Source organism: Lycorma delicatula, chromosome 1 (genome assembly GCF_047948215.1).
Source record: "Lycorma delicatula isolate Av1 chromosome 1, ASM4794821v1, whole genome shotgun sequence".
NCBI classification, from domain to species: Eukaryota; Metazoa; Arthropoda; class Insecta; order Hemiptera; family Fulgoridae; genus Lycorma; species Lycorma delicatula.
Genome location: NC_134455.1, coordinates 57430132 through 57445503, shown reverse-complemented (window position 1 = coordinate 57445503; position 15372 = coordinate 57430132). Strand labels below are relative to the sequence as shown.

General features: G+C 28.6%; 1 protein-coding gene across 2 annotated transcripts in view; it reads left to right on the top strand.

Annotated features, from left to right (window-relative positions):
* The window catches only part of LOC142318429 (uncharacterized), a 202635-nt gene that overhangs the window by 51842 nt on the left and 135421 nt on the right, over positions 1-15372 (top strand). The window lies entirely within an intron of this gene.

The window sequence follows — 15372 nt, the reverse complement described above, 5'->3', positions numbered from 1 at the left end:
ATGAGTTTACAATCGTAAGTCCATATGTAATTTTTTGGGTTCTTTATTCTAAAAGCATGTTTCTTTTAGGTACAAGAGGATAGATACAAGGTAGTAGCGTAGTCATGCATACAGAGCATGCATTTAGTATTAATCTTTCAGATACATAAATTTATTTGGTTCCTTTATTTTAAAAGTTGAATTTCTTGACTTAGTAAGTAACATTGTTTTCTCTCAGATCTTGTTAGATTCATTTGATAGAAAATTTAGTAGTTAGTTGATGAACAATAACTGTTAATCAAGTCACCTAATTCTCTTTTAAAACAAATTTATTTTCTTTCTCTGCTAAAAAGGACAGGCAGCACTTAATGATTTTATAGAAAGCTGAAATTTGGTAGCCACATTCCTTTATATCCGAATGGCTGAAGTATCAAAAAGTATCGTGAGATTTTTAATGAAAGTTTAAAAATGGTTGATCTTAAAAAAACATAAAAATATAAGTTCTTTAAAATTGACCATATTTTAAGGTAAGTGCATTCCAGCAAATAGTGTTTCATAACTATATATTTTATCTAGTAGGAAGCTTTTTGTATTTTGTTTGGTAAGTTTAAATTTAAATTCTACTTAACATTAAAAAAAATTGTATGTGATAAAAAATGTTGGCCCAGAAAAGGGACTTCGCAGTACAATTAAATCTAGCTTAATAGAATTACTATTTTCTAATAGTAAGTAAAATATTTTTGTTTGTTCTTTTAAATTAATTTTAATTTATTATTGTTATTAGTGAGGATTATAAAATTTTGAAAAGTTGAAAGTAATTATCCAGCAGAAGAAATAAAAGCAAGTTAAAATTTTTTTTACCTAGCCTTGTTTGTTTTTCTCTTGCTGATAACATTTAATTTTTTTTTTATTTTTATGTTAAGAATAAAAAATCTGATGTGGACACCACATGACTTCCTTGTCCACCTATTAAATTACATATTCACATTTTTTGGCACTTGATCTAAACTTATTTCATTTGAAAGTGAGATAAGATCTTCCAATTCTTTAATAAAGTGTACAATAACACAATTGCTGAAATATTCGTTTTTATTAACATCAAATATTTATACAATTATTAATTCCACAATCTTAATATAGAGTAAAAGTCTCTTTATTACTTGTGTTACTAGATCAGTATTGTTCGTATCTTTGTGAGTTACTGATTAACAAAAGTTTTAGATTTCTGGAGTGTCGTATAAATAGAAGTTAATGATAATTATATTCTAATAATAATAATAGAAGCATTAATAGAATAATAATAGAAGCATTTGGAAAAATATAGTTAAAAGAAGAGACAGACTTATAGGCCACATACTAAGGCATCGTGGAATAGTCGCCTTAATATTGGAAGGACAGGTAGAAGGGAAAAATTGTGTAGGCAGGCCACGTTTGGAGTATGTAAAACAATTGTTGGGGATGTAGGATGTAGAGGGTATACTGAAATGAAACGACTAGCACTAGATAGGGAATCTTGGAGAGCTGCATCAAACCAGTCAAAAAAAAAAAGACAAAAAAAAAAAAAAAAAAATAATAATAACTATTCTGTTTAGTGAACTTCTGTATTACAAATATTAATTTCAACCTTATGGTGTAAAATTTTCAGTTTTTATTATTGGATTATTTGGTGAATAATCAAAATGAAAAAAGAAACAATCATACAGAAAAAGAAAGATAACGAAATATATCTAAAAAAAAATGACAACAAGATGAATATGAAGGGGAAGAAAATGTTAAGAACAAGGGAAGAATAAAATACTTAAGAGAAGTTGATAAAAAGAAAGAGGAAGAAAATGTTAAAACCAAAGAAAGAATAAAAAAAAATTACGAGAAGATGATAAATGTAAAGTGGAAGAAAACGTTTTCTTCCACTTTATAATCTTTTATCCACTTTTTTCCACTTTTAATCTTTTTATTCAAGGAAAGAATAAAAAGATTAAAAGAGGATAATGAATATAGAGAGAGAATTTAAAAACTGCAAAATGTTTACATAAATTAAGATCAGAAGAATTATATCAAACCAAAGAGCGATTAAATGATTGGCAACGAAAAACAAATGAACAAATTGATCAACTCCGACTTAGGGAGAATATTTTCTGACATTCAGAAGAGTGATGAACTAAAAGATAGGAATTTTTGGCAATTTATTAAAGATCGAGCATGTATGCCTCAGTGTATATGTTGATCTTGTGAGAGTCTTTTTCAGTTATTCTTAAATTTAAACAGAAATTCCAGAATAAGTAAATAAAATTAAACAGAAATTAAAATAGAAAATCAAACAATAATAAGATTCTAAATTATAATTTTCAATTAATATTAAATAATCACATGTTTCACTAAATCTATTACATATACACATATGTAATAATGTCGACTAAATTACATATACATTTTTTTAACAGTACATAAAATTTTATTTCACTAATTTATGATTTATCATATTTTTATTTATTAATTTTTTTTTACAATCACAGGTTAATAATAATTATTAAATCAATGTATTTAAATAAAAAAAAGTTAAAAAAATAAATTAAAAAAAAAAAGTTAAAAAAAAAGAAGAGCAATGAAGTCTGATTCAAATAGATGTGCCTTCCTCTGATCCAAATATATCATTAATTAAAATTTTATTTGGCTATAACTCTGGAACCAATGAAAACAAGTACCACTTATGATATATCATTGAAAAGCTCTCAATGAGGGCTTATTACTGCAGTTAAGAAAAAGTCCAAAATCCAAATTTGTTTGGATTTTGGGCTTTTTTTTGTGTTTAATATTAATAATAGTATGTATACGTACATATATACGTCATGTCAAAACTAGTCAAAATGGATTCAGGGATGGTCAAAATAAATATTTCTGTTGAAATCTGAAAACCGAAATTTTTCACAGTCACAATACTTTCTTTACTTCGTACAAGAAAGTAAAAAATCAATAATTAAGAATTTATTAAATTATTATCTTTTCAATTTCTTTTGGTAGTTATAAATAAGCTTCTTCAAAGTGACCTAAATATTTAACAAAACAGGTGTGTTGTTTTGTTTTTTTACCTAATGTAATTTACATCATATAGTTTTACTCAGAATCTTTCTGTTAATAACTCTTCATAATCTTCAAAAAGATTGTATTGGTCAAGTTGTGGTTCTGATGTTGTACATAAACAAATAACTGATAATTTGGTTGAATTGTTAAGTGACATAAAATCATCAAGATTGAAATCATCACAAAAAACATATAAATTGCTTAACAAGTTGAAAAAAATAATCATAGCCCTTCTCATTCTTCATTTTGATGAGTGCCCCACATTTTGTTTAATATAAGACCAATGTTATTTTGTTGGCTTAAAAAAACATTCTTGCCCTTTTCCTTAGAACCAAAGCCAACAGTTCCTGTTGTTGATCTTGTTACAACCAGAACCTTTTTTCATATTTTAAATAAATGATCCCTTCTTTCTTTTTTTTTTATTAGCTTTTATATAATTTATTATACATTACAGATTGGGTCCATATTTAAAAAAAGAACAAAAAAACCGAAAATTTAATATATTTTAATTTTATTTTTGTGAGGATGATCTATGAGCTTCTGAGTTCTGCTGTGCCTTGTGTTATTTCATACCTATCCCACATATTTTGTTGACCCTAGTAATCTCACAACTCTGCAGACTTGTTTACAACAGTCAAAAAAGATTTCATATAAAAAAAGTAAAGGACCAGTTAAAAACAATGCAATGCACCCAGTAATGATTTTACCTTTACAAATTCATTATTTAATTGATTTCATAGTGTCACTTATATCATTACATCACCCGTTATATAAATATATATGGCTTGCTTACTCCTTTCTTTAGTATGGAAGTAATAGTACATTTGTTGAGTGTATGAATACATATCAAACACTTGTTATTTTATTAAATTTTGTGAAAACAAACTCTGTTAAATTACTGAATATATTTCTTAAATGTGTTAATTATTTTTATTGCTATGTCTTATTGAACAGCATAGGTTATTGCTTAGAAATTTACAAGTTATTTCTGTAGATAGATCTTTTGGTATTTGTTTAGAATGTAATTTATTAATTTTACTGTATTGTAAAAGACCTGTTATAATTGAAAGAAAATATCTAAATGTTGTAAGAAAATGCTATAATTCTAGGAAAATGTTAAAGAAAAGTAAATCAGTTAGTGGGCAGGCAATGGAAATAATAACATGATAAAAGTGTTTAAGATGCTGTAAAAAACAAGAGAATTCATTTTTTTTCATTTCTCTGCAATAAACTTAATATGCTTTAAAAAGTAACCTATGTAAATGATTTTGACAAGTGTGCTGCTATTAAGCAGTTTACAATTTTTATGTCACTATAGGGTGTATTCCTATGCTGTACTAACTAGTTTACAAACTTAAGGAGGAAAAGTTATTTTCAGGAGATAATTATAACTAAGTGAAATTTTTAAACTGATGGGATCTAAGTGGCAAACTACACAAACAAACGAGTTGGTTCTAGTAAAAGAACACAGCATTTAGTTCAAAAGTTTGTTTCTTCAACAAATTTATAAATTTATTGAAGATGGTCTTTTTCAGTTCTATTCCAATTAAACTTACATTCACAGCAGCCACACTCACAGTAAAAGTTGGCTATATAAAGTAAAAAGTTCCCAAGAAACAAAATTTTCTTATTCATAAGGAGAAAGATTTATAATATTTCATGGAGGAGATGAAATTGGTTTCATTCCAAGTTCCACAACCAAGCTCAAATATTGGTGATTAGCATAATGAAATGAATTTTAAAAATTGTTTAAGGTAACTGGAAGAAAAACTAATACCTTGTTTGCTTGTTAAAATTGTGTTGTAATAGACAATGCAACCTATCAGATAATTAAAGGACAAATGTATTCTTCTAAAATAGTAGATATCTCAAATTGGCTAAGAAATCACAACATTCCTTTCAGAGATAAAATGTTGAAAGTTGTACTGTGTGAATTAATAGAACAGAACAAACTGTGTGGTATGTTTGCTATACCATTGGTGAAATATTAGCTTTGGAAATACATAACATTGTCTGTTTCCTCCATATCATCTAGAATTTAATACAATTTAACTAATTTGGGTTGAATTGACGATCTTACAATACTACAATGAAAATGTAGTAATATCAAAAAGGTTAGGATTCAAGGATGAATTCAGGGAACGATTTGTATATTTCTTGAAGACGTCATTCAGTCCTTTTATTATTAATATGTGAAGTGGTTAAGGAAATTCATCTGATGGTACCGTAAACAGTAGTATATACAAATTGATTTTAATTTTTCTATCAGATTAGCAAGTGATAAATAAAAAAAAAATATGAGTTACTTTGATGTTCAGTGTTATTTAAAAATTATAGGTAAAATATATCCTAACATACAAGAATACTAATTAAATCAATTTGTACTCGCTAGTAAAAAATTGTTCATTGACAACATTGAGAGGTCTAGTGTTGATGAGACAAGTGTGTACCTACCATTAATAGTTCACCTATGAGGTAGACTTATATTCTGGATGTGGCACGAAGTTTTCCCAGGACTTTCATAACTTATTCTGCTTGTGAAAGTAATGGAAAAAGTACTTATAAACAGATGTCCTAAAATACTTTGTTAGAGTTATGGGTAGTGAAAGATTTCACTTTGATTTTAGCTACCCTGGTGAAATGTGGTCATACCAAAATTTTTAGGGTGTTAGTTAAGGGACAGAATTAGTGATTTCTTATGGTTTTTGATGTGAAAAATAGAATAAATACGATTCCAGAACCGTATCTGCAGTAGTTTTTGAGAAATTTGGGGTGAAAGCCAGCCTACAAATTAGTGTAAAAAACCCTGTTTTTTACTTTTGATGTATAATAACTTTGTTAAAGGAGTAATAAAAACTTTTAGAGAATTTTATTCTGGACAGAATGGTGTAAGATAAGTTGAATAAAACAAAGAAAAGTTAAAAAAATTCAAATTTTATTTAGAAACTGTACACTACACCAAAGTGCATTATATGTACCCGTTTATAATAAATATTCAAAAATAAGCCTACCATTTTCATCACATTTCTTGACATGCTTCTGTACTGTTTTTGTTGTTCTTTTTAGTTCTTCAGGGTTGTCCTGAAGTTGCTCAGCTGCATTGGTAATGCAAACAATTTAATTCCTTACAAGAATTTTTGTTTTGTATATAATACATTTTATCCATTCCCAGATACAAAAATCTAATGGTGTTAGATCAAGTGATCTTGGTGGCTAGAAGTGTGGACCTCCACGACCAATGTATTTCTCTGGAAAATGATTTAAGTGAGCAGAAATGGCTGAAGAAGAGATGTGGGGAGGCATGCCATCGTGCTGGAAGTATACTTTGCATCTCAGTGCTAGAGGAACATCTTCAAGCAGCTGCGGTGATTCTTTTTTGAAGAAAGTGCGATTAGACCTCAGTATTTAAATGGCCAGGCAATATGAACGGTCCAAACAGCTGATTGTGAAGAAGGCTGCACCATACATTGATGCTAAATCGATGTTGAAAATTGCCTTCCACCGTTTCATGAGGATTTACTTTGGCCATGTGTGCTCATTTTTTTTTAAGTTGTTGATGCAATCTCAAGTAAAATTTGCCTTTCACTTGAGTGAAAGGCAAATCCTTGCTTTTCACTCAAGGCAAATGACTTGCCTTTCCACCAGTTGCAGAACTTCAAGTGAAGTGGACAGTCTTGTGGGTGTAGCTGTTAAACACACTATTTATAATGATATAACTTGTTTTGTTTAAATGTTTTCCACACCATCGAATGTGAAACTCCATTCCCCTTAGAAAGACATCATGTACTGCACTGAACTACATCGATGATAATTTCATCAATAGCTGTCATGTTGGACAGATCATTCACAGCTGGCACGAATACTTGGTAGTGAACCTTTTTCCTGAAGATTGCGAAATGTCATGATAATTGTTTTGGGATCTGAAATCTTGCAATTCAGAAAACATATTTCATATTCTACTGCAGCAGCTGTAGCATTACCATTGTACATACCCAAAATGAATACCATTTCGGCATATTCCTCTGCTGTAGATAGGTATGGCATTACTTCAATGGCAAATTGATACATTCAGACTAAATTTTACAGTAAACCTTTTCTAATGACAGCACAGTTCACAGTACCCGATATACTTAATGTAACTTACAGAATGATTTAAACACTAGTACAGTATTTTGCATTGTTGATCAGCTATTATTATTTTATTGCCATCTTTGAAACAATCATTTTTCAAGTAATTTATTGTATTTCTGTCATTAATAAAAAAAATCATTTCAGTCATTTTTATTTTACAGTTGTGTAATTTTCAGTTTTTTTTTTGTTTTTTTTTTTTTAATAAAACAATAGGTTTTTTTTAATAGTAAATTTGTTTTTACAAATTTTTCACATTACCAAAAATAATTATTTGTTTTCATTAAATAGTACTTTTGTGACAAATGTAGTAATGTACTGTTTCTAAATAACATTCAGATTTTTCAAAACAGGGTTTCTTACCCCAATTTATTGGTTTTCACTCCAAATTTCTAAAAAAACTACTGCTGGTAAGGTTCTGGGACCTATTTGATTTTCAGGTCAAAAACCATAAGAAATCACTAATTCTGTCTTAATATTAACATCCTAAAAATTTCAGTACGATCTCATTTCACCAAAGTAGCTGAAATCAAGTGAAATCTTTCATTAACCGTAACTCGGAAATGAAACATTTTAGGACATATGTTTATATGAACTTTTTCTATTATTTTAATGAGTATAATAGGTTATAAAAGTCACAGGAGAACTTTGTGATACAACCTATGTATCTAAGTATTTGTTGATATTTGTTTTTGTTGAACAATAGGTTATAAAAGTCGCAGGAGAACTTTGTGATATAACCTATATATCTAAGTATTGTTGATATTTGTTTTTGGTGAACAATCAAGTAGATACTTTTCTAACAGTAACCCATGAATAAATCATACTGCCTCTTAGCTGAATTTTTTTCTGTTTAATATTATATAAAAAATTTGTTGTAGTATGAGATAGTCATCATGAAAACGTCTAATCATTTAATTAGAAGAAAACATTTAAATTAAGCTATTTTTCTGCAAATATTCTTCAGCAAATATTTTTCTGCTTATTACATCAATATCCAATCTCTTTGAATCAAAATATTAAACTGAACTGGGTTGAACTGAAATTATTTTTGATAAGGTTTTCAAAATATAGGGTGAAATATTAAATGAAATAAATGAAAGTTACTATATTTTTATTATTACAAACTATAGTTTTATTTTAAGGTTGAAACATTAAAAAATATTTATAATAATAAAATAATTTTTTTATTTTAGAAAAATGTTACTTGTTTATTTACAATAGATTTGGTATTACGTTCAATCAAAAAGCAGTACATTCAGGTTATATTGAATAAAACACGGACAATATTTAAATGAAATGTCAACACTTAGAGATGCTACTGCAAAAATCAGAAGATGAGGACTTAAATACAACAAATTACAGAAAAGAGTAACGTAGCTAGATTAATACAGAAAAAATTTTGATTTAGAACTTTCATCCAGCTATTTATTTAAATCAACTCCAATTTCACTGGATTTAATTAAAGTGGTAATTACAAGTTATTTGTTTACAAAATTAATAGAGAATAAAAAAAATGTTGACTCTAAACCAAACTAGGATTTAAAAATAAAAAAAAAGATTATAAAGAATAAATAATAAAGAATAAATTCATTATAATGCAACCTAGAAATCACAACTCTGTTGAAAATATAAACTTAAATGGAATGTGATAATAACATTATTACCCTAATGTAATAAAGATTAGTACCCTTACGTATAATGTTAATTATGTTAAATTCACATATAATATAAAAGGTATAAAGGTATGAACTTTAGCAATTCAGGAAATAAAAGAAAGTATTTTTCAGTCTCTGCATAATTTCTATCAGTATAACATTTTCAGACTTAGTTAACTTAGTGGGTTTATGAGCAAGAAACGTCTGCTAGTGAGGTTAATGGGGAAAATCACCTCTGCCTGTCATGCTCACTTGGCAAACAATGTAAGGATTAAAATCGATGTCAGATTACTAAATCACTATTCTGACCTTTTTTCCAGACTAATCTAATTTGGCAGGCCACTCTTGATAAATTCAACAAGCAAATAACTACTTTTCCTACAGACTTGTCTTTGAGTGAAGGCACTTAAGACTTGTGTTTATCCTAACATGAAAATAAATCTTGACTTCTTTTCTGTTGTGCTCCCCGTTTGTGGGGTCCTGGAACTTCCAAACATCATCAGCATCCATGGCAATCAAAAAGGTTGAAAAGCAGTTAGCTGAATTAAAAGGTATTCTATCATGATGATTACTGAGAAGTGTCTGGTAACAGATATTAGGCAGATGATCATCCTAAATCTGCAGAATTAACAACCACTAGGATTCCTTAGGATTCTGTTACCCAGATTGTTTCTCCTCATTCCCAGCATAATGTACTAGTATATTCTGTAAGAGTTTCAAGAGAATTTTCAAATATCTGTTGAATTCTCTTGACCAGCTCAGTATAATTCTGCCCCAAACTTCTGTGGATTATAACAGAATACAGCTCATAAGAGAAATCCAAGTAAACAATCTTAGAGTCTCAGGGATTACTATTCAGCTCTAAACAATATCTGTAAGACAGGAAAGCAGCTGTTGAGTCTTTGGAGCAAAGTGCATAGCAGCTATTAAAAATTTGGCATATATACAGACAGGAATTCCCAGATAAAAAAAAAACTTTACTATGACTAGTGTGTTATCAAAATAGCATTTATGATATTCTTGAGCAAATCCCCCCCCCCCCCCCATGAAATAGTAACAAAATTGTCTTATTAATATTGTCAGCAAATTTTTTTCAATATATTTTCGATAACTTAATTCCATGATTAAGCAAGTAAAACCCAGTCATCTGTATAGAATATTAGATAATTCATTTATGTATAGATCTCATGCTGCTGTTTTTCTCAAAAAGATTATTTATATATAAGCAGTAAAAATATTAAGAAAAGGGGTTTAGTTTCTTATTCTGAAGTATATCTTTTATTATGCTGATTCTCTCTGATCCATCAGAACTGTCACTAATTACAATGTTGACCTTGTAATCTTGCCTCTCCTTCAATCTCAAATTCAAATCAATAATCAAAGATAGAGTGAAAATGCATTGGTTTATCTGCAGGCTGTACAGAAAACAAACTTTCTCTAGGATAGTAGAGTGCATTTCCAACCTGCAATTAATCTGTTAAGCAGGATTTATGTAAATAGTTTCTCAGTAAAAAGATCCTACGATAAATTAATAAATTGAATGGGTCACTCTTCTTATAAAATCTCCAATTTAATAATACCCAGGACTCCAGAATCTGCTAGTGCAAATCTGGTTTAATAAATTTTGTTGGCGACGCATCCATGCAGGGAGCTAACTTAAAGGCTTCATAAGGGTGCATCCAGCCCTGTTGCCTTTGGATTTCCATTACCAATGATAATAGCTGAAAATTCCTCTAAAGAAAACTTGTTTTCTGAAATATTATTCCAAGATCCCAAGAAGTATATGTTTGTAGGTTTTACCCCAAATATCGCTTTGTAGTATAACTCACTACAATGATAGGTATGAAACCTGTAGTTCTCTATTACAGTCTTGAAACTTTGAAACATCCTTCCAGAATTTGCCTGGATTTTTTTTTTTACAAAAAGTTTTTTAATTTTATGCAGTTTGCGGTTCTGTAAAATTTAATAATTTTTTAATATATATATTATACATATAATAAATCTATTTGTATATTAATATATATATATATATATATATATATATATATATAGTTTTCTCTCTTTCTTTTTTTGGAACTTTACATACACGGTATCAAATGATTATTAATAAATAAATATTTAAAAACACTAGAGTAAGAACATCCACCCATCTATCTAGCGCTTTCAGAGCCTTAACTCCATCATCAGCAGATCAATTTTCATAAAATACACATAATTATAAATAAGATACAAAAGAGGTCATCACTTAGTAGTTTATACTAAATGCATATACTGGTGCGAGATTGGTAAAATAATGTGGAAGATTTTGGTACGACTGGAGCTGGATTGGAGTGGACTATTTATTGCCTCCACATTTGAATATTGCAGTCTTTGTTGAACATTGAATTTTGAACAAGGTTGCATAATCATGTATTGTTATTTGTTAAAATGTAGTTAAATGTTAAAGACTGTGTATTTGTAATGGAAACTTATTTATAGATGAAATCTCATATTGGTGAAAGTTCAGGGAGAAATTTGAAAAGGAAGCATTACTGAAAAGTGCTATTCAGAAGTTAGTTAAAAAATTTAATGAAACAGGTTTGGTGTTAGACCATAAACGTGTCTGATGCAGATCATACAGGACATTAAAGTGACAGTTACAAGATGTTGTAGGTCTTTGCAGAGACTGAAATTGGAAAAGAACATTTCACTAGGTTCGGCCCACACTGCAGTGAGGAGATTGCTGAAATATTATCCATATTGAATGTAGGTTTTGCAAATGCTAACTAATGCTTATTGTGCTAAAAGGGTGCACTACTGTCAGTGGTTCAAAATATTAAAAACGGCAACATTATAATTTTAGATCAAGTGTATTTCACAGATGAAGCATATATTCACCTTAGTGGGCATGCTGATAGTTAGAACCTGGGTTCTGGGCTATTAAAAACCTGCACGTTTTCTTTGAATCTTCCCTACATCCACAAAAAATAGGTGTATGGATTGTGATTTCTAGGTGACTTTTTTTTTTAAAAAGACTGGGGTGCTGCCATCTACAAAGAAGTTATCCAACAGTTCATATCCTTACTACTGCAAGAGGATGAGTATGACTGCTGGTTGCAACATGACAGTACCACTTATCATATAACTCACTCTACTATGGAGATGCTACAAGATTTTTTTGGTGGAAGAATCATTTCTAAAGTATTGTGGCCGCCAGGATCCCCTAATCTGACTAGTCTCCTAATCTGATTAGTCCCCTAATCTGACTTCTTTCTTTGGAGTTACTTAAAAGAAACTAGTGATGAGGCCTCTTTAAGTTGAACACTCTGTATATACTAGTATAATTTTAAAATCGTTAGTATGTTTGTACTATTGTCGTATTTAACACTTCATATATCCACCATGATAAGATAGAGTAGTATTTATCATAGTATTCAATTGTTATGTTAGATCTACGAATTTAATCAGTTTATTATCAAATTTAATTTGTAATACCAAGTGCTTATAGCATTTATACAAAGTGGCTTAAACAGGTTTATCAAAAGTACGTAAACAAAATTATCCAATATGACCTTATTATTTTAAAACAGCATCTTCATATTATATTGCTTTACAGTGCTCATTAAATAAATTAGATGTGAAATTAATTATTGTTGTACATCTCTTTTTTGTACAATATTTTGAATTTTTAGAATTTATTATTACTTATTATTTAGAATTTTGAAATTCTTTTTTTGGTATGGTTGTTTTCATTGTTCATTATACTATTATTATTATTAACAATTGACATTTGTATTGTATGTTGAGTTCCTGTGCAATTTCACCATCTTCTTTGACTTCGGAACAGTCACTTTCACTACTTCTGTCTAGATGTTATGATAAATCTTTACATAATTTTCTCGATTAGTGGTTTCATCTTCTTATACTCAGTTTAGCTTTTTTTACACATTCGCAATATGGTTTCCAATCACCATATTCATTTTTTCTTCAGCTAATTTTTTAATATCTGACATTAAAAATGTTTTGTTATTTACTACAAACATATCTTTTCAGAGCCGACCATATCTCGGATTGGATTTTAATCGGGATGGTAAGTTGGAAGTTGCAGAACCTGATGCCTGTGTTTTTTTAATAGTTCATCAAAATGGTACTTTATTTTTGAATTTCTATGTTATTTAATTATTCATACAATTGTGGTTTTAACATTGCTTTAATTGTTTAAATGAAATATTGTTCTTTTCTAACCAATTAATCATGCCACTTTTCCTATCATTTGAATTCAGAGGCTTCTCTAGAAGTGAATTATGGTATGGTGCATGATAACAACACTGATTGGGGGGGGGGGGGGGGAAGGAAGGACAGGAATTAATTTTTCAGATGCCCACTTTATGAAATTGTTGTTGATGTCATAGTCACTGCTTTCCATAGTCATAGAAGTAGTCAGTTCTGTGTCATCATAGAACTTGTTTTCCAAGTTAATGTCACGTTTAGAAAGAGTCCCATTTCTCTTCCAGTGTGGATTATGATTAATCAATGTCCTTTATTAATTGGCATTTTACTCTTTCACCACTGACATCTGATGGTGATTTTATTGTCGAGTGGGATGCTAAAATATACAATTCATCCAAATAAACAATCTAAGAATTTTCTTTTCTGCAGTTGATCATTTTTAAGTATTGTCTCTTCTTCCTGTGAATGTCGTCTTTCTCAATCAAAAGGTCCCTATTATTATCAGTTTTACGACACTTAAACCCTAATTCTGTCAGGATTGTTGCTAGTATAATTCTAGAAACTTTAAATTGAATCCTCTTTTGTAGTTGTTCATGTAATTTATTTAATGTAGGCAGTTCAGTATGTTTTGTGTAAAACTCTGTAACTGTTCTTACAATGACTTGATCAAAACTGTCTAATCCATTAACTGATTTTGAATGTTGTTTATATGTTTTTGATATGATGAATGAGCTAGACTGCGATTTGATGTAAGAAGATTGTGGTTTTTTCAGAGTTTTTGAAGTTGTGATATTGAAATCCCACAAGCTGCAGTGGTACTTTCTTCACACTTTTAAATGCGTATTAAACGTTTGTCATTTTATAATTTTCCTAACATATTATAGCTTCTTTCTTCACAAAATCGTATACATTATTAACTAGTTCATGAGTTTGACTGTAGTTTTTTTATTCTTAACTGTAGATTTAAATTCTGCCATTGCAAAATAAAATTCACTAAAAAATGCATAAAAATACGAATTCATTAATACTCACAAAACATTAACTAACATGCCACACATTATGAAGGAAACAACTTTACCATCCATACCGGACATACCAAGAATTGAACTAAATCATCTTATTGAAAATGAAAAGTGATCGAAAAATGAGTATCGAATATTAATCAACAATGCAAAAAAAGTTACTTAGCTATTCTACGAATACATACAAAATGTAAAAACTATTACTAAATTATAATTTGTAGGGTATAGTCCAGTTATTTAATGATTATTTTTATTCCTATAAACATCATCAGCAATACTAATCCCCATTACAACAGGTGCATGTAAATATAACTGAAATGAACTATTTTGATAACCTTTATACAAAGTGGTCATTCATTTTATGACTTACTTGATGGAAGGAGTGTAATAAAATGTATCAGTATAAGTAGTATAAACTGTTTATTGTTTACTGTATAGATTAAGAAATATTTATAAGTATGTTAAATATTTTAAAAGAAATTATTGTCTTTAAATTAAACAAAATTATAATAAATTTTCATTGTAGTAAGATTTTTTACTATTTATGAAAATAATTTAATACTATGTTGCCGAATACTTGTTTCTGAATGAACCTAATGTTACGAGTAAAGAGTAGTATAATGCCCTGCACAGCGACTCTCTGCCTTGTGCAAGCAAGCTTTTATTTTCATCATACCACTGTAGTCTTATATTTAACAATGTAGCAACATTGTTAATAAACATGAAGTTTGTGGATTATAAAATCAAGTGTGTAACGATTTCAATGATTATTTATATTGATTGTGATAAAGGAAAAACCACCATGTTGTTCATAAATAGGTTTTCAGATTTCTACAATAATTATAAAAAAGGTAATAATAAATTTTCAAATGATACAGAACATCTAATAAAAAATGATAAAATTACTGACATCAATTATAATTTAGAAATTTTAGTTATAAGTAATAATAATAAAGAAATTGATGTATTAAAAGAATACTACATTAATAAATGTAAAAATAAATATAGACTTTATTAATAAACAAATTGAATTTGATAAATTGATTAAATTAGCAGACCTGACAATGATTGAGTTCTTTGATAAGTACTATTCTCTATCTTATTGATGGATGTAGGAAGTATATATATATATATATATATATATATATAAACTAGTATAAATTTTTAAAATAAGTTTTTTTTTAAATTACTGTATTTCTAACTATATATTTTATATATAATTACGTGCATTTTGTAAAGATTGGTCTACTGATGGAGTTAAAGCTGTGAAAGCATTACAGATAAATTGTACTTACCTT